The sequence below is a fragment of the Hibiscus syriacus genome, unplaced genomic scaffold (assembly GCF_006381635.1).
Source record: "Hibiscus syriacus cultivar Baekdansim isolate YM2019G1 unplaced genomic scaffold, ASM638163v2 tig00110954_pilon, whole genome shotgun sequence".
Classification (NCBI taxonomy): Eukaryota; Viridiplantae; Streptophyta; class Magnoliopsida; order Malvales; family Malvaceae; genus Hibiscus; species Hibiscus syriacus.
In genome coordinates, this window is record NW_024062931.1 from 1,292,757 (window position 1) to 1,319,710 (window position 26,954).

The 26,954-nt window shown below is 34.3% G+C and overlaps 1 pseudogene; it reads left to right on the plus strand.

Annotated features, from left to right (window-relative positions):
- The first annotated feature begins 10,394 nt into the window (after window positions 1-10,394).
- LOC120148202 lies at window positions 10,395-26,954 on the plus strand (annotated as a pseudogene).

The window sequence follows — 26,954 nt, forward strand, 5'->3', positions numbered from 1 at the left end:
TTCAAGGAAATTTAGTTCGAGGGTTACCTAAGCTTAAATTTGATAATGATAAAATCTGTGATGTTTGTACTAAAGGAAAACAAAAGCAAATTTCTTTTAAATCTATTAATGATGTATCAACTAGTAGAGTATTACAATTGATCCATATAGATCTTTTTGGGCCAACTAGAACTACTAGCTTGGGTGGAAAACAATATGCATTTATCTTGGTAGATGACTATTCTAGATATACTTGGGTTCTATTCTTAATTACTAAAGATGAAGCATTAGAAAAATTCATCACGTTTTCAAAAGTAATCCAAAACGAAAAAGGTTACTCTATAACTAGTGTTAGGAGTGATCATAGAAATGAATTTGAAAATCTTGGATTTACTGATTTTTGTAATTCTAATGGTATTACTCATAATTTCTCAGCACCTAGAACCCCTCAACAAAATGGAGTTGTTGAGAGGAAAAATCTAACTTTAGAAGAAATGGCTAGAACCATGCTATGTGAAAACAATTTGCCAAAATATTTTTGGGCGGAAGCCACAAATACCGCTTGTTATGTTCTAAATCGATTAATGATTAGGCCAATCTTAAAGAAAACTCCATATGAAATTTTCAAAAATAAAAAGCCTAACATTAGCTATTTTCATCCTTTTGGATGTAAATGTTTTGTTTTAAACAACGGTAAAGACAATCTTGGCAAATTTGATGCTAAAAGTGATGAAGGAATTTTTCTGGGTTATTCCTTAAATTCTAAAGCTTATCGAGTATTTAATAAAAGAACTTTAGTTGTAGAAGAGTCTATACATGTTGTTTTCGATGATAATCCCCTTCCGAGGAAGGATTCTTGTTTGAATGATGATGTAGGTATTATAAATATAAATGACAGTGAACATGACGTTGGAGAACCATCATCAAAGGAAGAAACGAAAAATGAGGAAACTCAAGATCCTCTCGAGAATCCAACCATTGAAGAAAGGGAAATATCTTACCCAAGAGAGTACAACTATATCAAGGATGGTGAGATTATAGGTAATCCATCAAAAGGGGTAAGAACTCGATATTCTCTTATAAATATTTGTAATTATGTTGCATTTATCTCATGCATAGAGCCTAAGAATATTAAAGAAGCATTAAAAGATGAACATTGGATTATGGCTATGCAAGAAGAGTTAAATCAATTTGAGAGAAGTAAAGTATGGACATTAGTTGAAAGTCCTAGTAATAAATCTACTGTAGGTACTAGATGGGTGTTTAGGAATAAGCTTGATGAAAGTGGTAATATAGTGAGAAACAAGGCTAGACTCAAGGCTATACTCAAGAAGATGGCATAGATTATGATGAAACATAAGCTCCCGTAGCTAGGATGGAAGCAATTAGAATGTTATTAGCATTTGTATGTTTTCATGAATTTAAATTATATCAAATAGATGTTAAAAGTGCATTTTAAATGGTTTTATAAAGGAAGAAGTGTATGTGGAACAACCTCCAGGTTTTGAAGATTTAAAATTTCCAAATTATGTTCTTAAATTAACAAAAGCACTTTATGGTTTAAAACAAGCTCCTAGAGCTTGGTATGAAAGATTGTCAATTTTTTTAATTGAAAAAGGTTTTTCAAAAGGGAAGGTTGACACTACATTGTTCTTAAAGCATAAAGGTAAAGATTTATTAGTAGTTCAAATTTATGTTGATGATATAATATTTGGTTCTACTAATGATGTTCTTTGCCAAGAATTTTCTAAGCTAATGCAAAGTGAATTCGAGATGAGCATGATGGGGGGCTCTCATTTTTCTTGGGACTCCAAATCAAGCAAAGAAAAGATGGCATCTTCATCAACCAAGCTAAGTACGTTAAAGATATGCTCAAGAAGTTTAGACTGGAAAATGGGAAGCCACATAACACTCCAATGAGCTCATCGACAAAGCCTGACATAGATGGAGGAGGTAAATGCGTGGATGTTAAATTATATAGGTCAATGATTGGTTCTTTGCTTTATCTAACTGCAAGTAGACCGGACATTATGTTTAGTGTTTTCTTATGTGCTAGATTTCAATCATGCCCTAAGGAATCACATTTACTAGCTGTTAAGAGGATCTTTAGATACCTTAAGGAAAACTCATAGTTTAGGACTTTGGTATCCTAGAGACTCTAGCTTTAGCTTGCATGCCTTCTCCGATGCGGATTATGGAGGATGCAAATTAGATAGGAAAAGCACCTCTGGTACTTTCCAATTCCTTGGAAATATGATGATTTCTTGGTTTTCAAAGAAACAAAATTGTGTCGCATTATCTACCACTGAAGCGGAATATATTTCAGCCGGTAGTTATTGTGCACAAGTTTTATGGATGAAACAACAATTTTTTTATTATGGAATTGAAGTAGGTACCATTCCTATCAAGTGTGACAATACTAGTGCTATTTGTCTCACTAAAAATCTCATCCAACACTCTAGAACTAAGCATATTGAAATTAGACATCACTTCATTAGAGACCATGTCGCTAAGGAAGATGCAGTTCTTGAATTTGTTGATACTTTGCACCAATTAGAGGATATCTTTACAAAACCTTTAGACAAAGAAATATTTTGGACACTTAGGAGAGAATTAGGTTTAACTGACCTATCTTCACTTAGTGTTTAAAATGATTTTAGCATTCTAAAAAAAATAAAATGAAAAATGCATATAATGATAATTTTTGATTGCATTCATTGCTATTAGTTAGGGGGAGTTTATGTTATTTTAGAGAAAATTAATTTTATGTTCAAATGAAGCTTAAGGATTAATTTGATTGATTGAACATGATTAATTTTCAATATATGAGTTGCCAATACAACTAGAGCTAATTAATTTAGCATTTTAAGTGTTTGAAACAGATTTTTGACATTTTTGTGCTTCATGCATCGATACACTTAACAGGGCATCAATGCATCCCTTTGAATGTGCATCGATTCATCATGTTGATGCACCGATGTACGCCTTGAATGTGCATCGATGCATGCATCGATGCGTGGGTTTTGGGTTTAAAAGGCTTATTTTCTCATTTGTTTCAAACCCTAAAACTATATCCTCATCAGCTATACGCCCCTCTCAATCTCTAAATCTTCCTTTTTCTCAAAATCAACATAATTTTGTCGGAATCTTTGAGCTTTTCAACTCCTAATCCTGCTTTAATCATCAAATCGTGTAAAACAACATCACATTCCTCTCAAATCCGAATTTTTCAAGGTAATATTTCAAAAACTTCTATTATATTGATTTTTGATCTTAGGACTATTTTTAATTAGTTCTAGGATGAACATTATATCGGGCATTGAATGTTTGATGATTACAAATTAGTTTTTACAACTAATTTCATCAAAAACTAACAAATTTTCAAAGATTTTTCTGAATTTTTCGAAATAAAAAAATTTATTATATCGAAAATCTGAATTTAATTTTTAAATTTGATGTTTTTGATTTAATTATGTTGTTTTCATGAAAACTATACATATTATGATTATTTTCAAATAGTTTTCAAAATCTTTCCCATTAGGATCTGGTTTAGCGAACCTTGAATTATTGAGGACTCAATTGAGTTTTGGGATTGATTAAATTGCATACATGTGTTTCAAATTGCAGGTTATATTCCTTTTTTCGATTCCTAAACCATGTCTAATCCCAAACGCCCTAGGACTTCGTCGAGTTGTTCTCGTTCAAACCAACCTCCTAATCCCGTTCCTCCTCCACCTATATCTCTATTAGGATCTTGTTTTAATATGCCTGAGCGTCGTTGTGACGAATTGTACTCTAGGTACAGAAATTCTTTTCAAACTTATAGAATCCGGGAAGAGTGTATTCCTTCTCTTCAAGCTATGATAGATATTAACTTGACCTCCGAATCTTAAACCTTGGAAGTTTGATAAATTGTTTCAGCTCAAACCTATCGTCTATCAACAATTAGTCCGCATTTTCTATTCCAATGCGGTATGCATTCAAAACAAAACTCAATGTGGAACTATAGCCATTAGATCTTATCTTTTAGGCCAATATATTAATATTGACCCCGAGACTATAGATTTCCGTTTTGGGTTAGATGATAATAGGATATATAATGAGAATGAAACTATAGATTATCCCTATGTTCCAAACGTTAGTGTTAGTACTCTACGATCATCACGATCGTTTTTCTTCATTTGATGATCTCTGGTGGTTTAGACCATCCGGAGGTAGGTACTCAAACTATCGTTAGGGATTTGTGGTGGATGCATTGTCTCAAGAATAAAATCAAAAATCTACCCCACATTATATTCAGTCAACTAGTTGATGTCATAAACATTGTTCCTTCAAACATTAGTTTATGGATGTCTTCTTAGTAACTCTTTATCAACTTGGTCTAAACGTCTCTCGACAATCTATCCCACTCCAAACCAAATCAATCTTACTTCCTTGAAGAAAAGTGGATTGGAAACAAGACGAGGAAACCGGTCTTTGGGTATTTCGACCAGTAAGCAAACCCCGGGAGCTAGCTTTCGAGCTGCTCCTAGCTCTTCTCGTGCTCCTCCTCCCTCCGACACCGGTTGTTGACGATGATCCTGAGTTCAACAACTTATGCAAGATATCGACGATCACGTTCCAGACGATGAGCCTACACCAAAACTAACTCCACAAGAGGAAAATGCCTCCATATTTTCGTTCATTTTTGAGACATTTGATCTACGATATGCTTCCATCGAATCCACTTGACTGCTACTCACGAAGTAGTAAATCATGCTTAGACTCTTTGGAAGCTCGACAGATGGAATTTCAAAGGGAGATGCTTGCACGCTGGATGCTCTCTCTCTCTTGAGATGCAAGCCGATTTCCTCCTCCGCTCCAATCCCTCTAGGACGAGTAGACCTTGTTTTGTTTTGGATCATCTTTGAACTTTATTGTTAAAACATTTTGAATACTTTGGGGATTATTGTTTTTTTATTGGATTGTTTGAATTTGTTTGAAGATATAATTTGATGTTTTGTGGTTTTTAAACTTGATATATAATTGGTTTGATTTATCTTTATTATTTTGAGCTTAATGATATTAATTTTTGCATCATATTAGTTCATTTTGACCAATTATGCCATTTCACATTAATTATGAATGTTTATGAAACTAATGGTTAATCTCTCTTTTGATTGTGATCTTAGCACTTAAGCTATATATATATATACTCAATGGCTATGTTTTTCAAAACCTTGTTTAAATCAGTTTTTAATCTTTTTGATTTAACAAAAAGGGGGAAATATTAAGTGTTAAAAGGGAGAAGTGCTATAGTAAGGAGAGTAATTTTCAAAATTGATTTCAAATTTTAGAAAATCTTAAAATAACACAAATATTTATTATATCAAAAGGGGGAGATTGTTGAAAACATTTTTGTGTTTCGATAACAAATTAAGATTAAATGAATTTTAAGATTTTACAAATGATTTTTTAATATATTCGATTTAATTAATCGAATATCAAATTATTACTCAAAGTCTTTCAAGTTCAAATTCAAACCTTACTAAATGTGTAAAATGTGTTTATACTTAAACTATTTTGAAACAATTTTCACAAAGTATTTGAACCAAATCAAGCCTAAAATCAAATTTTCAAAGTGTGCACCAATCCTGCATGCACCAATTATTTTTCAAAACATCGAATGCATTTTATGCATCGATGCATATACCATGCATCGATGCACTCAGTGCATTTGATGCATCGATGCACAAGACCATGCATCGATGCACTCAGGCTTTTTTCAAAACATTGAATGCATTTTATGCATCGATGCACTCTTAGTGCACCGATGCACTGAGAGTCCAAACGGTCAAATTTGAATTTTACACTGATGCACCGATGCACCTAGGGTATCGATGCACTGACACTCCCAATGCTTTAATTAATTTCTTTCACACTTAAATGACTCTATTGACTCCACTAATCATCCCCAACATTCAGAATCATTTGAAGGTGTATTTAAACAAGCTTAGAAGCCATTGATCAATAACAAGAACAACAAGCAACTATAATGAGAGAATCAAAGAGAAAGCATCAACCTCAAGTTTGAGCATTCAAGCCTATTTTTCATTCAATATTTATTTGCTTTCAAGAACACTACTTGTACTCAATTGTATTCATTCTGAGTATTCTTTCTTTTTTCTAGAATTATGCAAACAATCTACCTTGTGAGGATTTCCTTGTAAGTTTGCAAATTTGTAATCTTCTCTTTGGGAGAGAGTGTTCTCAAGAATTTGGGGTATAATTATTGAGGGATTTATAAGGTTACTCTTTGTCCTCAAAAGAAAGACAAATTAGTGAATTTGTGGAAAATCCTTAGTGTGGATAGCTAAGGTAGTGGACTTAGACTTTGGTTGAGAAAGTCGAACCACTCTAAATCGCTGCACAATTACTTTCAATTTTCTGCATAGCTTCTACTGAAATTTTTATTTGCCAATTCACCCCCTCTTGGCCATATTCATCGATCGATTAACTCAACAAGAAGATAAGTCTTTAGCTGATTTTGAAGAAGTTGTGGTAGAAGATACAAACAATGGATCTAATGAATCAGATTATCATTTTGTAAAAACTGATGGTGAAACTTCTTTTGATGAAAAAGATCCTTTACTTAGCATGGTAGAGGAGGATGTTAGAAATATTTTAGGGGACATGGGTAGGTATGATGAAATGTTTGACTCTAGTACTGTTAATTCGGAGGAATTAAATAGTAACAAAGAATCTGACTCAGATCCTCCTACCTTTCCTGAGTTCAATAAAGAGATTGATATAGAAAACCCTAAATTTCAAAAGGGTTTATTATTTTTTATTAAAGAGATTTTAAACAAGACAATTAGGTAATATAAGAGGGTGAATAGAATTGTTGTCTTATTTAAGGTTAATGACAAAGATATTACAAGCAGATTGTATGGAGAATTGTCCATGGACTCCTATAACAATTTTGATCCGAACACTTGGCAGATCAAGACTTATAAATCTAAGTTCACTTGCACTAAGTTGTTGAAAATAAGAATGTTACTTATTGGTTCATCGAGATTAGATATATTTATAAATTCATGTTTGATATGAATTATTCTTTGACTTCACTAAAACAAGACGTGATGAATGATTATGGAGCATATTGTTCTTTAACTAAATGTGGTATGGCTAGGGAGCATGCCTTAGAACTGATTCAAGGTAAACCTGAAGCACAAAGACATCGAGTTCATGGTAGGTGATAAGGTGTTCCTCAAGGTATCCCCATTAAAGAAAGTGCTTCGGTTTGGGTGCAAGTAAAAGTTGACCCCATATTTCATAAGAACTTATGAGGTACTTGAGAGGATTGGACCTGTAGCTTATCGGTTAGCCTTGCCCTTAGAGTTGGAGCATATTCACAATGTGTTCCACGTGTCCATGATTCGAAGATACCTTTTCAATCCTTCTCACGTCACACCCTTAGAACAAATTGAGGTGAGTCCGGACATGACTTATGAGGAAGAGCTGATAAGAGTTTTAGCGAAAGACGTAAAAGAGCTAAAAAAACAAGATGATTCATCTAGTGAAAGTGCTTTGGAGAAACCATGGTGTCGAAGAGGTGACATGGGAAACTGAAGAAGACATGCAACTATAGTATCCACATCTTTACCCCTATCTTAATTGTTTAGATTTAAAATTTCATATATTCTAAACTATTAAACAAATCATTCTTCTGTTATTTTTAACCAACACAGCTCAACATTTGACTATTATATCAAGTACTACTATCAATTACCAATAATTAATTGGTCTAGTAGGATGAGTACTAGATCCCTTAAACAAGGTCATGGATTCGAATCTTGGCGTTTACGAATGGAGTAAATTGGGTTGGGATGGTCGCCCTCGCCTCTGCAATATCCGATATGGATTATTCGGTCAATAGATCGAATATCAGTGATTAATTCAAAAAAATACTACTATCAATTATCTTGGATTTTATTAATAATTATATAGATTTTGATTAAAATAATATCGACTTTAAAAATTTAATTACCTGAACTAATTCGAATTTTTAGTAGTGTCTGTGAACAATCAATTATTTTAATAAATATTTTATTATTAATTATATACCTTAACTGCTTTAATATTTTAATAAAATTTAAGAAGAGATTGTTTAGGAATCAAATGAGGAAAGATAATCAACTATCTTCGTAAGCTTTTATCTTTTTCTGACAAAGATTAGAGTTTCTGTGGAGAGCAACATAATTGTATTTATATGCCATAAGTTTAAGATTTCGTCCTATCTAATCTGTAAGGTTTTATCATAACTAATCTGTATCGATCTGCATACACAAACAATCAAACCTAAGACATTACTTAAGCAATATTAAACTGTTTACTACTTGAACCAACCCGTTAATATATGACATAAGCTTTACCTCAACATATTGTATTGATGAATAATTTATGGATAATATTATTCGAACTCAGATAACTCTAAACTACATGTTATCTCATAGACCATTCTTTGTTCATCTAATTTTTATTCAATAAAAACAATGACTTAATTAAAAAAATTACATATAGAGGGGTATTATTGTAATTATCCCTAAATATATAAGGTAAAATTATATATATTTTTCGGGTCGGGTCGAGTCAGATTTTTTCCACCATAAATCCGGCCCGACCCAAACAATGCATTTAAAAAAAACCCGACCCGAACTCAAATTTTTTTTTAAAAAAATCCGACCCGACCCGATCGGGTCGGGTCGGAATCCGTCGGGTTCGGGTTGAGTTGCCATCCCTACCCTAACTAGGCACTGGTTTACAACATTTTGTATATAATGCATAACTAATGACAGACTAACATGCCATTAAACGAAACCTATATTCAATTATAATTTACAATATTTTATATATAATCATTAAATTGAATTTTTAAAAAATAAAATTAAAAATTATATTTTATATTTTTAAGCCATATTTTATATATATATAATCATTTTATTAATTTTTAAATATAATTAATAATTTAAATTTTATTTAATGATTATATACATATACATATAATATTAATTATGTTAAAAAACTAAAACTATACTTCGGCTATATATAAAATAAATATAGTATAAAATTTGGTTATATCAAAAATTAAGAATATATTATGTTAGTCATTTTCTCTGCCTAGTTAAGAGCTTAGCCCAGTTGTTCAGACGTGTGTGTTTTTCCAAGCCCTAGTTCGAATCCTCATAGTAGCAATTTAGGTTTTACATTGTTTTGCTTAACAAATAAGGTGGTGACACATGGCACCATATTATTGGACACAAAATAAAACAAATTAAATAATTAAAATTAATAAAATACCCTCCAATATGGTAGTAACACATGTCACCATACAATTGAATATTAAATTTATTAACTTGAATTAAAATTATAACCAAATAGATATAATGTATAAATATTGAGGATCAAATGTGTAATCATACTCTTTTTTGACTCCAAAAATAATTTTCAATCTGAAAAGTTATATACAGATGTGCTCGAGTCTTTACTACAGTGGTTTGTCTCTTTATCCTGTTCGGTTTGGGGTAAGAAAATGATAGTTTTGCTTGAACACACCAGACCATTCACGTCATATGTGGATTGGCTACACCATCCACAATCAGAGGTGGCTCTTTATTCCTTGCATACCTCTTAATAATATGCAAAATATTAACCCAATTAAAGCACCAATAGTTGAAGAGATTCTACCATCTCAAATATATATAATTTTCTCTCCCAGAAAACTTTCATTCCATGAATTGTGCTTTGTTTCCTCAGATCTTCATGAACACAAGGTACACACATCCCGACTGTTATTAGACTTGACAATTCGTATAATCCCCGTGCGTTATATCGTGTTTGTGTATTGAAATTTCTTAGATGTTTGGCCGTTCGACAAGGAGTGGAAATCAGGCTATACAGAAAAATGTGGCTGAATTCAAGTTGCTGTGCTCTGCACTACAGCAAAACTGGGCGTTTTTAGCGGCGTTTGGAGAGAAAACGCTACAAAAGTTAAACATATAGCAGCGTTTATAATCGTAGCGCCACAAATTGATACTTTAGCGGCGTTTTTATAAAAAATGCCGCAATAGGGTGGTTTATTGCGGCGTTTTTAAACAAATGCCGTAATAGAGTGATAAATTAGCGGCGTTTATATAAACGCCGCAATAGATTAACATAGTGGCGTTTTAGCCAAAACCAGACCATTCACGTCATATGTGGATTGGCTACACCATCCACAATCAGAGGTGGCCCTTTATTCCTTGCATACCTCTTAATAATATGCAAAATATTAACCCAATTAAAGCACCAATAGTTGAAGAGATTCTACCATCTCAAATATATATAATTTTCTCTCCCTGAAAACTTTCATTCCATGAATTGTGCTTTGTTTCCTCAGATCTTCATGAACACAAGGCACACACATCCCGACTGTTATTAGACTTGACAATTCGTATAATCCCCGTGCGTTTATATCGTGTTTGTGTATTGAAATTTCTTAGATGTTTGGCCGTTCGACAAGGAGTGGAAATCAGGCTATACAGAAAAATGTGGCTGAATTCAAGTTGCTGTGCTCTGCACTACAGAAAAACATATGTAGCGGCGTTTGGAGAGAAAACGCCACAAAAGTTAAACATATAGAAGCGTTTATAATCGTAGCGCCACAAATTGATACTTTAGCGGCGTTTTTATAAAAAATGCCGCAATAGGGTGGTTTATTGCGGCGTTTTTAAACAAATGCCGTAATAGAGTGGTAAATTAGCGGCGTTTATACCACAAACGCCGCAATAGATTAACATATAGTGGCGTTTTAGCCAAAACGCCGCAATAGATCGATAAATTAGCAGCGTTTATACCACAAACGCCGCAATAAATTACACATATAGTGGCATTTATTCTTAAAACGCCACAATAGTGATAATAAATAGTGGTTTTTTTAGATAAACGCCGCAATAGTGTTAATCAATAGTGGCGTTTTTAGAAAAACGCCGCAATAGTTTTAATCAATAGTGGCGTTTTTTAACAAACGCCACAATAGTGTAATCAATAGTGGCGTGTTTTTTGTATAAACGCCGCAAAATATTAAATATATAATCCTCATTTTCTCTTACCCGAACCCTAAAATCAATTAAACTCTTCTTCCCTCAAAGCTTCTTCTATGGAACAACAATAGCTCTCAAACGATTCCCACCGACGTCGTCGTTTGTATGTCCCGGTGACCAAATCGGGCCTCTCACTGACGAACTATTACACAACTGCACGGTTTGATCCCTCTTATCATTAATGATCTTTTTCATTTTTTGGTCTTTTGAAAATGGGGAAAACCCAAAAAGCTAACGTATTTGAGAAAAAGAGAGCAGGTGTTGCCTTGAGTAAGAGAAATTATCGTCGACGGAATGTCTAAGTGGCGTATTTGCTCTGATGATGAATCAAATTATCGTTGGGAGGATATCGGTCTGGTCTAGCCGTCGAAACTTGATGATGACCCGAAAGGAACTCCTATTGCTCCATACCCTTCCATGGTCGATCTCCTTCTTGAAGGTAATAATCTATGAATCTTTCAGCCGCTATAATTTGTTTTTCTACGCTCAGTCAAATTTCATAGATTGTATGCATATAGGATCTTCGAAGCTTATTGAGAACGATGATAGAGGAGTGGATAAATACCCGATGTTTAGAACTGAATTTGGTAACTTTGTGGCGTTTAAAGAATCTTCAATTGCAAAAGCAGTATCTATCCTCAATGAAGATGAAGTTGCCTCTACTGTTACTCCAAGTAAACATTTATATCATTTATTTAAATTTATTTTAATTTTTATTTAGTTCACAAGCCACCTACAATCAAGTTTCATACTATAGGTGAAAGGTCGTTATCTGTTTCAAGTGAAGCACTGAAGCGCGCAAGGACTCTTCTTGGTGAACCAGAGGTAGGAGATTTATTTGGTGAAATGGATGAAGAGTTTCTCCATATAGTTACATGGAGGAAAAACTTAACGATACATCGTCAAACAAGGAAAACAGCTTTCCTACGTCCTTTTCCCACGAATGAGCATAACTAAATTCTACTGAACAATATGGTGAAGACTATTTATGCATAACTTTAATGTTTCTAAATTGTAATGTATTTTGTTGCTAAGTATTTTTATGCATAACTTATGTCATAATTAAAATGTATGGTTGTGTTAATTTGTAAAATCAACTAATGTTTCTCCATATAATGTTTATACATATATCAGTCAATTTAGTTGATGTACATTAGAAATGAAATAGGTAAAATCAACTAATATGATCTAAATAAAAGGTAATTAGCGGCGTTTGTATCCAAAAACGCCGCTAAAGAGTAATACTTTAGTGGCGTTTTTGAAACAAACGCCGTAAAATGGTTGTATATTGTCATTTATAGCTGCATTTTTCCAATAAATGCCGCTATAGGTACGTACTTTAGTGGTGTTTTTATACAAACACCGCTATAGAATCGTACGTTAGTGGCGTTTTTATACAAACACCGCTATATACTAGTACTTTAGTGGCGTTTCTATACAAACGCCGCTATATACTCATACTTTAGTGGTGTTTTGAATTTAAATGACGCTATAAACTCGTAATTTAGTGGCTTTTTGAATGAAAACTCAGCTAAAGACTCGTACTTTAGCAGCGTTTTTATATAAACGCCGCTATAGACTAGTACTTTAGTGGCGTTTTTATACAAACGACGCTATAGACTCATACTTTAGTGGCGTTTTTAGATAAACACCGCAATAGATATAATATTTTGTGGCGTTTTTTCAGATAAACTCCACAATAGATATAATATTTTGCGGTGTTTTTATAAAAACACCGCTATAGGATAGGGCAGTATTGGCGGGTGCTAGGTAAACGACTCAGTAGAATTGTCAATTAGCGGCGTTTGTAAACCAAACGCCGTAAAGTATTATAAAAACCCCAAAATCAAATTTTTTGCCCGAGCCCTAATTTCTTTCTCACCATCGTTCAGCCAAGCGTTCTGGTTCCCTTTTCAGTGTCATTTCAGCAACTCCGACTTGCCCTTCATCGTCGGTTCATTTTCTTTCTTCCGTAGCCACAAGCAGCCAGAACCCAGAGCCACCCAAACCAACGCCATTACATTTATGCCAGGTACTCTCTAAATCTCTTCTTTGCACTGAAATAAAAATGGGTATTGATTTACCATCTTATGTTTAGGATTTCTCATACTTTTATGTAATGAAATTTTGAGTTTAAACATGCAATGTTTGGTTCTCTGTTACGGACGTATGATCCCCATTTAATGTTTTGAATATATGTTTGAGTATAAACATTTTGACTGCTTGGACTGGGTTGGACTACTATCCAGGAAAATAGAGTTTAACATTCTGTCAGGAACCTTTCATAATTGCAACTTCATTGACGACAACTAAATGCCGATTGTTTCTGGAGATAAATGAATGGACAGTTGATTGTTTGAGCAATTTTAATTTGTATCATGATGTTGTTTGGTAGCCGAGAAAGAAATATGTCCATTTTGAGGGTCGATGCTAGGAAATTAGAATTGATTGGACTGTGTTGCTTTTAGAATTTTATTTTTCTTAAGTAGAACAATTCATATCTAATCATATCAATTAGACTAAATTAATTTAATCAAACTGAATATTAAGATTGCATTTCTTAGAAGGCATTGTGTTCTAATCTATCTGATTACATTCTTGTTCTTATAAGGAACTATTTTGCTTCCTTTAGGTGTAAAGATTTGCATATTTTTTGGTGCGCTTCCTTTACTCTATGAAGTGAAGTTCTATGTTTGTGAGGTAATAATTTAGTTGTGTTTCAATTTGCATATTTGCTACCTGCTTTTGTGGTGTTTCAATTTTATAGTGTTTTAATTTATTTGTCTGGCCTATTGACATGCACATGTGCATATAGACATGTCTACTTCCTCATTTTAGTATTCCAAGTGTGTGTGTTATTGATGCTAGTTGGTGTTGACGCCATAGACTAAATAAAGTTGAATAGACTATGTCATGTCAGCTTCAATTCTAAACTAAAGGATAATGTGAATTTTGTTATAATGAGCCAACTGAAAGAAGATGTGAAACTCAAATCTAGTGCATGAATTGAAAACCTCAAATGCATACAAGAATTACCTTAATGTTACTGCTCCCTTTCCCCGGTCTGTACACGAACATAAAAGAACTATAAATTTAAAAATTGAGCTTGTATTTGTGCTAAAAACCAATATACATATAAACGGTACCATAAGAAGCTTCCATTGCTCTTACTCACCTTCCGATGAGGAAAAATAATAAGGTTTAGCATTTTGTTTACCAAACAAAATTGTTGCTAAGTGTGTTGAAGGATTATAGTATGCAAGGAATTATGTATTTTTTTTATATATGTATTTTGTTCTCCGTATTTCTTGTTTTTCCCAATATTCTGCATCGAATCAATTGAGTAACCTACAAGTTTTTTTGCAGATAACGGGTGGACTTCCCCTTCTCAAGCTCATAGTTGTTGAGTGGTTCAAAGTCGATAAAGGCACAGATAAAAGTGCACTGCATCCAAAGTATGAAGTTCAGGTATTATTATGCATCCAAAGTTAGCATGAAGTTCACTTTTAGCTTACTGATTTCATCAAAGTATCTCTTGTTATGATAATGTCACCAACATAAACGTAAGGATAACATGTTACCTTTTGATGAAACCTTCTAGAACAATGTGTGATCTAATAGCACTGACCGTATTCGTAGTTATTACAGCTTTGTTAGACCTTTCAAACCATTAACTACAAGACGGTTTTAGGTCATACATGACTTATGTTTTTGTTTATCAATTTAAAAGTTCTATAATTTAGGAGTCATTAGTTATATACTATGTTTAAGTATTATGGACTATATCTGATAGTTTAATGCTTCTGTTTAGGTTCTAAAGTTATTTATAATATTAGCAATTAACATTTGATTTTGAAACTCCAGAAATACGAAATGGATAAGAGTTGGATGGATTTCTCGAGGGTAAGCGTTGAATATCGAAATGGAGTCGAAAAATTTGTAAATTTAGCTTTTCTGAATGCAAGCTAAGAGAATATGATTCTTTGCCCTTGTAAGAACTATGTTAACATTAACTGGCACATTCGTGAAGTTGTGTACGAGCATCTAGTTATTTTTGGATTTGTTCAGGGGTATAGAAAATGGATCTTTCATGGAGAGTTTGTATCAGATAGATATTCTTCCACGAGTTATTCGACTTATCCTGCTCCTTCTCACCATCCAACTTTTAGACAAGATGACATGGAAGGGATGTTACGAGATGCATTTAATATGCACACTCATCAGCCGTATGTTATAGAAAATTATTGTCAGAATGATGTTAATGATTTCATTGAGATGAGAAGAATTAGAAGTGCTGAAGAGCCAAATGGAGAAGCGGAAAAGTTTTACAAGCTACTGAATGAAATGAATGAACAACTTTATGAGGGATCAAAGTTTTCAAAGCTTTCTTTCTGCATTCGTCTTTTCCACTTAAAATACCTGGAGGGTGGACTGGTAACTCCTTTACGCAATTGTTGGAGTTACTAGGAGAAGTGTTTCCTTTTGTAAAAATCCCTCAATCATGCAAAGATATGAAGAAAATGATAATAGATTTGGGTCTTGGATATGACAAAATTCATAGTTGCCCGAATGATTGTATGTTATATTGGGGTGATCGAAAAAATCAGGACTCTTGCCATGTATGTGGAAAATCTCGATGGATGATTAGGGAGGCAGAAAATGTTACTGAGGATGAAGCTCAAGCACGATCAAGAAAGAAACCGATTAAGATTCTGCGATATTTTCCTCTCATACCTAGGCTACAAAGATGTTTATGTCCTCCAGACTGCTGAGTCTATGAGGTGGCTGATGGCAAACAAAACCGATGATGGATTATTACGGCATCCAGCAGATTCTTTAGCATGGAAGTCATTTGACAACAAGTATCCAAGTTTTGCGAGAGATCCTCGAAATGTCAGGCTCGGTCTTGCAACTGATGGGTTTAATCCATTCAAAATCATGAGTACTTCATATAGTACTTGGCCTATTGTACTTGTTCCATACAATTTTCCTCCTTGGATTTGCATGAACAATCATCTTTCATCTTATCCATGATAATCCCCGGCGAGAAAGGCCCCGGAAATGATATTGATATTTACATGCAGCCACTAATTGAAGAGTTGAAACAGTTATGGGAAGGGGTCGAAACATACAATGTGTTGACGAAGGAGAACTTTAATTTACGCGCGACTTTATTATGGACAATTAATGATTTTCCCGCGTATGCAAATTTATCGGGTTGGAGTACGAAAGGTCGTTACGCTTGTCCTTGTTGTGCTGTAGAAACATATTCGAATTGGTTGGTTAATGGAAATAAGTTCTCTTATATGGGACATCGTCGGTGGTTACTGATAATCATAGATTAGAAGTCAAAAGAATATGTTTGATGGTGATGAAGAGTTTCGAAATGCTCCTAACCAAAACCGGCTCTCAAATATTCAGAATGTTGAAAATATCAATTTTACTTATGGAAAGATGAATCAACCAAGTAGTGTACGATCAAAGAAAAAGGCAAAGCAAGTCAATGAAGAGGTTGAAGTTGACGAACAAACTGATGATGAGTCTGATGAAGAGGATGATCCAAACGAGATAGACTTGTGGAAAAAGATGAGTATATTTTTCGAGTTGCCTTATTGGAAAAAGCAGATTTTGAGACATAATCTTGATGTAATGCATATTGAGAAGAATGTTTGTGAGAATATTATCGGGACCAATCTGAATGATGGCAGAAAATCTAAAGATAATCTTAAGAGTCAACTTGACTTAGTGGAAATGGGAATTCGACATGATCTTCATCCGCAATTACGTCCAAATGGAAGAAATTTCTTGCCGCCTTCTATTTTTTCTCTTTCGAAGAAAGAAAAAGAAGTGTTTTGCACGGTGTTGAATGATATAAAAGTCCCAGATGGGTATGCATCAAACATTTCTCGATGTGTCAGTGTTAAAGATCGAAGACTTTATGGTTTAAAGTCACATGATTATCACATATTAATGCAAGATTTACTGCCAGTAGTTGTTCGTGGTTATATGTCGAGTAAGGTGACGTCTTGTATCATTGAACTTTCTAATATAATGAAAGCCATATGTGGGAAAGTTCTAATGGTTGAAGAACTTGATAAACTACAAGATCGAGTCGCCTTGACTTTATGCAACTTGGAGAAGATATTTCCACCTTTATTCTTCACAATTATGGTGCATCTGCTAATTCATCTTCCTCACGAAGCAAGAGTTGGTGGTCCAATTTTTCTATCGATGGATGTACCCTATAGAGGGGTGTTATTTGAATATCATATTTCAAATTACTACTGATTATACCTCTCACTCAAATGTATTTACGTAGTATGTTGTTTTGTGTATAGGTTCTTGGGCAAGTTGAAGTCTTATTGTTGTAATAAGCGTTATCCGGAAGGATCATTTGCTGAAGGGTATTTGGCAGAGGAATGTATGACATTTTTCTCTAGACATTTGGAAGATGTTGAAACAAGATGGAATAGACCAAATTGAAATGATGTGTTAAGTACTGATGACATACCTCAACATTATTTCTTTGGAAGTTATGGTCAACCATTAGGGAAAGTTGAAATTGCACACTTAGATGACACGTCTTGGGTACAAGCACACCGATATGTTCTTTTCCATCACGATTCAATAGATCCCTTTCGCGAGTAAGTCTTTCGGACCCAATCCTAATGAAATCCCTTTATCTTTTATATTTATCAATTTTTAATGACATAATATTCTTTATAGTGAGTTTAAAGAAGTATTGAGATCTCGAGCACGCTCCCGAAGATTAAATCAGCGAGAGCTACATAAGTTATTCACATAAACTTTTCATGAATGGTTAGGCCAGACGATAAGCAACTAAATCTTACGGAACACTTATAAAATATATACGTCTTGCTTTTTATATCGATGCCAATGCAAATTAATTCACCATTCATGTGTAATAGGTTTGGAGTGGGAGAGAAGTTAGTGAAGAAGTTAAATGGCTTTCTCACGGTCCGAATAGAATAGTTAAAAGATATAATGCCTTCCTCATCAATGGGTTCAGGTTCCACACGAAATCTCGTGAAAGATTAAGAAGGACACAAAATTGTGGAGTGTTAGTTACTTCGTCAACTACAAGTTATGCTACTGTAAGGGACAATAATCCGCAGGAGGGAGAGGTCGATTATTATGGAAATCTTACGGACATTATTGAGTTAGATTATTATGGAAAACGAAAGGTTGTGCTGTTTTGGTGTGACTGGGTTGATGTAAACAGATGTATAAAAAGAGATAAATTTGGGTTTACAATGGTGAATTTCTCTCGATTAATTCACACGGGTCAACGTTTGATGGATGAACCATATGTATTTTCTTCTCAAGTGAAACAAGTATTTTATTGTCATGATCCAATGGATGACGGTTGGTATGTTGTGCTTCGAAATACTCCCAGAGACTTGATAGATGTAGACACTAATTTTTCACTTTCATTAAAATTAAAATTAAAATTATTATTTTTATTATTATTATTAATATATATTATTATTATTATATAAATAAATTACAAAACTGGAGGCCCGTTTACATGCCCAGACCCAACTCTAGCCCAACAGTGACCGGCCTAGATCCAGAAGCCCATAGAAAACCCTAAACCCAATTTAAGGTTTGTTTCATCATCCCAGCAGTCAGCCGCCTTAACTCACAGCCGTTGGATCTGGCTTTGATCCAACGGCCCAGATGGTTCCAGCAAAGGAAGCCCTAGGGTTTCCTAACCCTAGGTTATCATCCAAACCGCCTCAGCCAGTGCCGCCGCCGCCTTAGATCAATAATAAACAGTTGTCGCTTATGATTCCAGATGATCCATTCCAGCAGCAGTCACGAAGCCACCCTCTTCGAAGACTCCAGAAACACCACGTCGACCGTCCACGTCGTAGCTATGGGATGAGTCACCACATAGTTTGGTGACTCACCAGATAAACCCCTTTGGACTGGTCCGATGAGAGCCTCGTCGAGGCTTATAAAAGCCATGGAGAACCTGCAAAATAGAAAAAAAAAAGAAGACAGAGAGGAAGAGAGGAGACAGAAACCAAAAAGGAGGAGACAAGCAAGACACACAGACAGAAAGCAACGAAAAAATAACCGAGATAAGAGTGAAGAGACTTACCAAGCGGCGTCGGAAACCAAACGTCGTCAAACCGCCATTTAATCGAAGGTAAAAAAACCCTCGGTTTATTTTAGATCTAGGGTTATTAGAGGGTTATTAAGAAAAACGGGGCTTGGATTTAGGACAAGGGAAAATCGGGCTTCGATTTGGGGTGGATTTTGTAATTTTCGGCCACCGTTCACGGTGGCCAGCGGCGACAATCGGTCGGAACACGGCTGTCGGCCGGAAACCAGAATCCCTCCAGTAAAGAGAGAAGACAGAGGGAAAATTCCTTATCTCGTTTAGAGAGAGAAGGAAATGAGGAAAAATGAGAAACCATGGCCTTTAGGGCCGGTTTTTAGGGTATAAATACCCTCATCAAAACGGCGTCGTTTTGATGAGGGTGTTTCTGTAATTTCACAGGAGTAAAACCCCATCCGCAGGCTCCAAGTTTGGTGCACTTTGCAATTTAGTCACTGAAATTGATTTTAATCATTCAATATAGTTTTTAAATTTTATTTTAATATTTTAGCCATTAACTGTATTTATATACATTAGGGTAAATAACCGATTTAGTCCCTTATTATTTAATTAATTTTTTTTAATCCGTATAATTATAGGTTAAATTACATTTAATATTTATGTTTATATATTCGAATGGAGCTTTTAATTTAATAATCGATATTTTAATCATTGATTTAATTAAGGGTTAAATTTCTATTATTAATTATATTTCAGTCATGTTCATTAATGTAGATAATTATATTTTAATTTTTTATTTCATTTATTTATTATTATTTACAATGTTATTTTATTATTACTTTAATATATATGTAAATTATTACCTTTATTTATTTTTATTATATAAATATATGTATATATTATATTGGTTTAAATAATAATATTATTTATTTTTAATATCAAAGAAAAGGACAGTCTTAAAACAATAGATGTTATATTCTAATCTTTTAAAAATAAATAAATATCTTACTTATAAAAATCAGAAAACACATATTGTTTTATTAGAGAAAATTATTATTTTTAATATTTAATATTAAGGAATGACAATCTTAAGCAACTGGATGTCTATTTCTGATATTTTTAAATAAAATTTTACTTTATCAATTATATATTAGTAGAAATGTTTTATTATATTTATTTTTTTTAATATTAAGAAAGGAGCTGTCTTAAAGCACCTAGAAGCCCTTTCTGATATTCTAAATAAATAATATCTTATAAATTATATATTTCTTAAAATTATAATTTGAAATAACCGAATTATAAATTAAATATATCTTTGAATTCTTAAATTTCTAAAATAGAGACAATTTATAATTAATAAAGTACCAATTTTGGGCGTTGTAGGGGTGCTAATCCTTCCCTAAACGTAACCGATCACGAATCCCTTTTTATTTCTAAAAAGAATGAATTTTTGGTTAAACGCAGATCAGTTTATCTTTTAACAGATATTTTCTTAAAAACTTTTTTAAAAGATAATTTTTAGGTATTCGACCTACCTGACTCAAAAAGGCCGATGGCGACTCCCAAAAATATTTTAAAAACCATTTATTCACATCACTTTTCCCGCCGAGTAAAATTTTCGTGCCCAGGAGAAAACCGGTTACGACAATAGACATCGGGGATGGAAGTAGAGATGACATTGAAACAAGATCATAAAGTTTACCTCTACTACCACAAAACTTAAATGGAACTATCAGTAATACAACACAATTTCAATGGGTTCGGGAGGATGTTGATGAAGATATTATGAAACTGACATTATATAAGACTTTTGTACGATTTTAGTCTTCATTTATTTATTTATAATGTTATAACCTTAACATGTTATCTTTCAATACATTCATTAATTAATTCATTTTTTATTACTCATGTTTGTTTATTATAGATATCATGCCGAGGAGAAAAATAAATAATTTGCGGGTTGTTCGAGCTTCTGAAGACCATGAAGAAGAAATAACGAGGAATCGAATGCACCTGAGTCTTCCGAGTTCCGGAAATGTTGAAGAAGACGTAGAAATTCAAACCTAAACGTAACCGATCACGAATCCCTTTTTATTTCTAAAAAGAATGAATTTTTGGTTAAACGCAGATCAGTTTATCTTTTAACAGATATTTTCTTAAAAACTTTTTTAAAAGATAATTTTTAGGTATTCGACCTACCTGACTCAAAAATGCCGATGGCGACTCCCAAAAATATTTTAAAAACCATTTATTCACATCACTTTTCCCGCTGAGTAAAATTTTCGTGCCCAGGCGAAAACTGGTTACGACAATAGACATCGGGGATAGAAGTAGAGATGACATTGAAACAAGATCATAAAGTTTACCTCTACTACCACAAAACTTAGATGGAACTATCAGTAATACAACACAATTTCAATGGGTTCGGGAGGATGTTGATGAAGATATTTATGACAACTGACATTATATAAGACTTTTGTACGATTTTATGTCTTCATTTATTTATTTATAATGTTATAACCTTTAACATGTTATCTTTCAATATATTCATTAATTAATTCATTTTTTATTACTCATGTTTGTTTATTATAGATATCATGCCGAGGAGAAAAATAAATAATTTGCGGGTTGTTCGAGCTTCTGAAGACCATGAAGAAAGAAATAACGAGGAATCGAATGCACCTGAGTCTTCCGAAGTTCCGGAAACTGTTGAAGAAGACGTAGAAATTCAAAGTATTCTTCGAAACATTATTTACTACTTTGTTCATTTTCAAAACTAGCATTTAATAATTTCTTATATAGAAAGACTCGAGGACGTACAACTTTGAAGCAATTATACCAACTTCCTCCTGTGCATCGTGTCAAAGTTTCAAGAAACGATGTCGGTCAACCTATTGGCCCAAAATCACGTCTTCTAGCAGGTTACTTAGGCATAGTTGGACGTAATGTGAATCTGTTACCGATCAATTACGAGTCATGGCGTGAAATGCCTAATAGTAACAAAAATCAAGTGTTGGATTTTGTTAAGGTAATAATGTCATTATAATACATACTCTATAGAAATTCAATACTAATTTATACTTACGGTGCGCACTTATATGTTGTATAGGAGAAATTTTCTTTAGAGGTCTCTGACGATTATGTGAAGCAAACGTTAGGGAAGAGATGGAGGGATCACAAGAGCTCCTTAAAGAAGAAATACTTTAAGAATGATCTCAGCCTTGAAGAGAAGTTGCAAACAGTCCCACCAGGAATTCTCAGGTACCAATGGGAAGATGCAATCAGATTTTGGAGTTCACAAAAAGGACAGTATGATGTATTTTTCAGAAATAATTGTAACGAATTGTAAATCATCATTAAAAGTGGTTGTTGACATTGTAGACCCGAGAGCATATTGGTGTTGCTAGCAGGCAACAACAAAAGTTTACGCACACGGCTGGATCGAAGAGTTTTGCTTGTATAGCTCATAAGGAGGTATTATAGATTATTGAAATAGTTTTTTTGTATTCCATGTACATACTAACTCATAGTAATTATATAATGGTACATTGTAGGAAAATACATCCGGTTCTAAAGTTGGTCGAATCCAACTATTCGACATGACACATACAAAGAAGGATGGCACTCCTATGATTGCTGACGCTGCAGAAATTATGGTACGTTTTTTGGGTAGTTGTTTTAAATTTACCTGACTTTATTTATATTTGTACCATGACATTTTTTATTTTATTTAATTATTCACTTTATTAGGAAAAATTGAGGGAGAAAAAGGTATCATGTTACTGCTTCGAGTCAAGGTATTGTTAATGATGATGACATTGAAAACCAAGCTATTAATGACGTTTTGGGTCCTGAAAGATATGGTCGGGTGCGCTGCCAAGGATCATTCGTTACTCCCACCAAATATTTTGGATCCAGTTCATCACAGTACATATCATCACAGTCTCAATCTTCCCACCAAGAAGTTTGTCGTTTAAAAGAAAAGTTGGCTGAGATGGATCAACAAATGGCTAATTTGAAAGCGAAAAATGAAGCAAGGGAAGCAGAGAGAGCAGCAGCAGAAGCAACCAGAGCAGCAGTGGAAGCAGAGAAAGAAGCAGCGGCAGCACAGAGAGAAGCAGCGGCATCACAGAGAGAAGCAGCATATCAGCATAGATGTGAAGAATTTGAAAAACGACTCAATGATATGATGTTGATGATTCAGAAAACGCAACCTCATAATCCATCATCGTAGTCTCATTTATGTTATGAGCATTCTACTGAACCTTCTGTAACTGAACTTATATTATGTTAATGAAAACTTTTATTTATTATATTGGATTTGATGTTGTTTGTTATAGATATAGAGTTTGATATTATTATTGTTTTGTTTGTTGGATAATGGAACAGGTTGAAAAAACAATTTTGGGGTAATCAAACATAATTTTTAGGATTGTTAAATTCTGTGTTATTTAGCGGCGTTTGTAAAAAAACCGCCGCAATATACCATATATTTAGCGGCGTTTTTATCCTAGAAACGCCGCTATATACAGACCTGTACCAGCGTTTTTAGCAGAAACGCCGCAAAACATCAATACCTGCTGCGGCGTTTGTAAAAAAAACGCCGCTAAACATCATAACCTATTACGACGTTTGTCTGAAAAACGCTGCTAAATATTAACACCTATTGCGACGTTTTTATGACAAACACACTAAATATCGACACCTATTGTGGCATTTTTATAAAATGCCACTAAATATCAACACCTATTGCGGCGTTTTTATGACAAACGCCGCTAAATATCAACACCTATTACGGCGTTTTTTGTGAAAAAACGCCGTAAATTTTAGCGGCACTATTTTCAACGGCGGCGTTTGTCTTAACGCAGCATGTGTTTTTAGCGACGCTTATAAACGCCGCTAAAGGTAAAAAAACTTCGCAAAAACTTGTTTTGCTGTAGTGCTGGGTGTGTCTGGGATTGGAGCTGGAGACTTGTTTGATGATGAGTCCTTGAAGGGGTCTGAAAATGGAGCCTTGTTGGGTGCACTTGATGATGACGAGTCATCTTCAGCACCATTTGGAACACTAGATGCTAAAATCACCCCTGATTATGAAACCATTGATTTCTTTGTTAGCGATGCCGAGGGCGATCCCGACTGCCCTTCGAAGGGATTAGCTTCGATCGAGCAGGCATTGAATACAATCCGCCAAGGAAAGGTTTGCTTTGATTCAAGCTTCTATGGAACTGTTTGTTTGTGTTGCCAATGACAATCATTTTGCTCATTGCATTGTTTTCTTAGTTTGTGATTGTTGTAGATGATGAAAATGAGAATTTTGAAGGAACACTCATCATGGCAGCTTCTCATGCGACTCCGGAGCAGATGGCTTTCATGGTAAAGCATGGTTCCGGCATTGTTTCCGTAGGTATGAAAGAGGAGGATCTCGAAAGGCTTAAGCTTCCTTTAATGTCCCCCGAAATCGAAGACGGAGATTCTTCTACTCCTACTTTTACTATCACAGTGGTATGCTTTTTTCTCTCGATATAGCAGGACTTACTCGATTGCTATTTGCTCTGTTAACTTTATAAGATTCGGTAGGATGCGAAAACCGGCACATCGACCAGAGTTTCTACTTCGGATAGGGCAAAGACTGTTCTTGCACTTTCATCCCTGGATGCTAAACCTGATGAATTCAGAAGACCAGGTCATATATTTCCTCTCAAGTATAGAAATGGTGGGGTTTTAAGGAGGGCTGGTCATACCGAGGCTTCCGTCGATTTAGTCATCCTCTCCGGTTTACGTCCTGTTTCGGGTCTTTCAACTGTCGCTGATCCAGAGGATGGCTCTATAGCACCTTTGCCATTTATAAGAGAGTTGGCTTTGAAGCACAACATACCAGTTATTTCAATAACTGATCTCATTAGGTGAGCCTTCAAAACATGACTTGGTTTCTGAATGCAGTTGATTAGGTATTAGTCTTGCACTTTCAAATGTCATTGTTTATTCTAACTTGATACATTGATATTGATAATGATCTAATCACTCACACAAAGCTATGTTCACTAGGGTGTTTAAAAATATCTAACCTGGTTACCCGCCAACCCGGTTAAAAAATATCAAGTATTTATTTTGAAAATACCTGATTTTCCTGGCTAAGTACCTGGCTCGTTAAATTTTTCGGGTTTTCTAGTCGGGCCCAGGTCACAAAATATTACTTAATTGTGCACCCACCGACCCGGTATCCGGTTTATTATATATATATATATATATATATATATTAAATGTTTATTTATAATTTTCAAATTATTTCACTCTCTACATTCTAAATTCCTAATTTCTTTAAAATTTTCTACCATAACATTCTAAATTATTTTTTAAAATATTTATTTTAACTTCGAAGCAATTGAAATTTAATTATATTTTTATTTTATTATTTAATTAATTTTTTCCAATTATTTAATTTGAATTTTTGAATTTTATACGTGAATTATATATTATAGAACTTTAAATTTTAAATTTTAGAATTATATATAATATATATATATATATATATATATAAAAATAATATAATTTAAAGGAAAAAAATTATGAACCGGGTACCCGTGATCTGAAAATACGGGTACCCAATTTTATGTGTACCTGGAAGTCCGGACCGACATTTTAGTACCCGGTTGGGTACCCAGTTTTAAATACCTAATGTTCACGGATCATAGGTCGGATATCCGTATATTTGGAGGATCATAAACCCTTAACATATCCAAATATGTCGAACATGGGTGCGGAAATGACGAGTCCGGGTTACATAATACAAGTGTATTACTCATAGACAGACTCTATACCAGAATCTGTGGAAAGTTTGTGCTTCTTGTGTACTTAGTTGCAGACTAACTGTGGGCTGTTATTTGAAAGGTACCGGAGATAGAGGGAAAAGATCGTCGAAAGAACTGCGATTTCACGTCTGCCTACGAAATGGGGTCTATTTCAGGCATACTGCTATCGTTCAAAGCTAGATGGAACAGAACACATAGCACTTGTTAAGGTACTTTAGTTGTTTATTTATAAACTTCGGTGTCCAAAAAGTATGCCAAACCTGCGATTCTCTCTTTTACAAACCTTAAACAGGGAGACATAGGGAATGGCCAAGACGTTCTTGTGAGAGTTCATTCAGAATGTTTAACTGGGGATATTTTCGGATCGGCAAGATGTGACTGTGGCAACCAGTTGGATTTGGCAATGCAGTTAATCGAACAAGCTAGTCGAGGAGTCGTGGTTTACCTTCGAGGTCATGAAGGGCGAGGGATCGGACTAGGACAGAAGCTGAGAGCCTATAACCTGCAAGACCAGGGCCATGATGCTCGAGAATACGGCATCGGTGCCCAGGTTAGTCGCATAAATTCCACCCCCTTCACATGCAACAAATGTTGAACATATTCGCCTTCAACGAACCGCAGATTCTGAGAGACATAGGCGTGCAAACGATGCGGCTGATGACCAACAATCCAGCCAAGTTCACAGGTCTGAAGGGTTATGGGTTGGCTGTTATTGGAAGAGTGCCGGTTTTGACAGCCGTTACAGAGGAAAACAAGAGGTACTTGGAAACAAAACGTACCAAGATGGGCCATATTTATGGCTCTGATCTACAAGGACCATTGACTGGTTTTATCAAACCATCTGTAAACAAGAAAGAAGAATCGGATGAGGAGCCAAACCCAGAATAATTTTCACTTCAAACATATGATTATAGACACAATTTTGAAAGCCAATGGATAGAGCATTCTTTCTTTTTT